Consider the following 3,037-nt stretch of genomic DNA (forward strand, 5'->3'; position numbering starts at 1 on the left):
CTTCTCCGATCACAAATGCAGACATGGTTTTATGTTTACGCGGTGCGATGCAATGCAACACATAAAAAGACAGTATAAGTCATTATAATCAGTAATTATGTCCCCACTGGATGCAACAAATGCCTCGTTTATAATGGGTTTTATTGTTTTTTGTCTCATCGCCCAGGACACAGCATAACAATATGCTAAGGGGCGTAACATTTCCACCATACGCTTGAGGTATTCCGTCAATCACAATGCACTGGATAGCCGGCCAATCACAGCACACCGCACTTTTCAGACCAATGAACACCGCCATGTCGTGGAGACGTTGTGTGTTTCGTTGCGAAAGCGAAACTACTTTGTTTGGAAAACTAGAAATCAGTGGCTACACAACAAGAAATCAGTGTAAGTTGTATTTACAAGACTGTTCCAGAACAGCTCAACCAAAAAATTTGAGTGTTTCCTGAACCTGGGAGAGTAGCCTACAATTCCAGCTGTGCACAAAGGCTGTTTCTATAAAGTGAGGCAATTCAAACTTTTCCTTTATAAAGTTGTTTATTTTAATATATTTTAAAATGTAATTTATTCCTTTGATGCCAAAGCTCAATTTTCAGCAGCAATTACTCCAGCCATCAGTGTCACACAATCCTTTAGTCCTTAATATTAGATCCTTTAATATTATCATATTTTGCTGCTTATTATTTTTGTGAAAACTGTGATACATTTTTAAAGATTCTGTGAAGAATAAAAGTTCAAAGAACAGCATTTATAATTAAAAAATAAATCTTGCATACAATTATAAATTGATAAATTTAATGTATCCTTACTAAAAATTATTATTATTATTATTATTATTATTATTGTTATTAAATCTTACTTAAACCAAAATTATCTTGTGACACTGAAGACTGGAGTAACGGCTGCTGAAAATTCAGATTTGCCACCACAGAATAAATTACATTTTTTAAATAACTTAAAATTAAAAAGTTATTTTAAACTGTAATAAAAGTTCAAAATATTACTGTTTTTACTGTATTTTTAATCAAAGAAGTGCAGCCTTGGTGAGCAGATTTTTGTGACAAGGCAAAAAGCAAAGTTTGGTCACAATTAATGCTGTCAAATCACGACTAAATCATAAATCGTGATTAATCATCAGCATCATACCATAAAAAGTGACATAACCTCACCTTTACTATTTCCATCCGGACCTCTTAGCACAGTGCACTCCTCGATGACTCCATAGGGCTCGAAAAGACGGTACACGTCCTCCTCCGTCTGCTGTTTGTTTAGCATCCCGACGAACAGCTTCCTGTCTTCTGAAGCAAAGAAAAACAGAGCGAATGAAATGACTGGCGTAACCTCTCACCTGCCCATTACCCAAATACATTACTATTGTAAGCACAGCCCAAATACTACTCAGACTTTTGGTCCCTGGCCAGTATGGGCAAACAGGGACTGCTTTTGCTTGGCCCATTTAGCTTGTGGAATGGAGTCGCAGCAGTAATTGTTCCCCGTGCCAAGTCTGCTCATTTTAATTTGGGGGATAATTGGGTTCAACCCCATGTTGGAAATGGTGGGTAGGCCTGAGGTGATAGCACTAAGTTGTCGTGCTTAGAGGCCTGGTTTAATAGGAAGAAGCAGACTGCGAAGAGACAACGCTTTCTACGAAACTCTGGAGGGAGTAGATAGACTGAGAGCGCAGCTACCACTGACCTGGAATTTAAACTAATGCAAGCTGTTTTGGTCCCGTTCTGTGTTTAGTTTATGGTAATTGAGTGTCCTCACAGATAATGCTTTGTTTGACTGAGCTGAAATCTTGAATGTTATACAAATATGATTATCACAAATTATAAAGGGCACTATGCCAGGTGATACTGGCTAAATCATTTTAAAATCCTGACGACTTTTGCAAGCGAATCACAGTGGCATATTCAATCGAATATTATAAGGGTTGTAAGCATGTCTATTCAAACTCATCATAATTAACAAATAAAAAATAAGATTATTGAAAAAAAAAAACTTAATTTGTATAAAATGTGAATTCATTTCTAATTTGGTCAGTCCAACAAAAATGTGATTATAGAACGCCATTTCGATTATTGCCTTTCATGCCGCATGTATGTTGAATGCAAACGATCTGCAAAGCTGTAAAGCCGAAAGTGTAAGATAAATAAAGTTATTGTCTCCCAAAATAAAAAAATTTACTCTGAACAGCGTAAATGAGTTATTGGTAAATCAAATCCCACTTCCATGATGGCTACACGTCACGAGGTAACATATTTGCATAATACGTGCCAAATGTTCTATGTTGGACGGCTGCGAACAAATTGACCCACCCCCAAACACATAATTTTACTAACAACTGCTCTCTAATCATGGGATTCACAAAACCCTTGCTCTTGAAACATGGCTCAGCACCCAGTTTATTTGGACCAGTTGGCTCCACTGAATCACATCCTGTAAGTATGATAAATAATAGATGTTTATATTTTCTATCGAGTGTTCAAAATACGGAACTATGGCAATGGGTGTATTGTTTCCGACACGCGCTGCACACAGTAGACCAATCACAACAGACTGGGCCATCTGGCCAATCAGAGCTGAGTAGGCTCACAGAAAGGAGGGGTTTAGAGAGACTGAATATTAGAACTGCTTTCGAACGAATCATTGGAAAATGAGGTGATATTAAATGCATATTTGGAGAAAACGAAAGCATTGTTTGACCTTGCATGCATGTAAGCCTATTGTAGGAGACTTCCAAAACAATACTAGGAACCTTAAAAATGGCATAATAGGGGCACTTTAAAAGAAAATTACAATTAATTAAAAGAAAAATGAAATTTCCAAAGCAAGATAAACAGACATGCGCCTCAGAGAACACAGGCGTTTCAACCCGGAATGAATCAGTTTGAACGATTCAGCTGACTATATGATTCATTCTTAAAGACACTCATTCCGTTGCTGAATGAGTCAAGTGTGTTTTGAACGAATCGGCTGATGTGTTCGGTTCCTAAATGGATCATTTAGGAATTTTTTAGTACAAGTTTTCTGAAAT

General features: G+C 37.0%; 1 pseudogene; it reads right to left on the reverse strand.

Annotated features, from left to right (window-relative positions):
- Window positions 1-3,037, reverse strand: part of LOC107729693 (CUGBP Elav-like family member 5) — a 233,862-nt pseudogene that overhangs the window by 43,921 nt on the left and 186,904 nt on the right.

The sequence above is a fragment of the Sinocyclocheilus rhinocerous genome, unplaced genomic scaffold (genome assembly GCF_001515625.1).
Source record: "Sinocyclocheilus rhinocerous isolate Xijiao unplaced genomic scaffold, SAMN03320098_v1.1 scaffold1149, whole genome shotgun sequence".
Classification (NCBI taxonomy): domain Eukaryota; kingdom Metazoa; phylum Chordata; class Actinopteri; order Cypriniformes; family Cyprinidae; genus Sinocyclocheilus; species Sinocyclocheilus rhinocerous.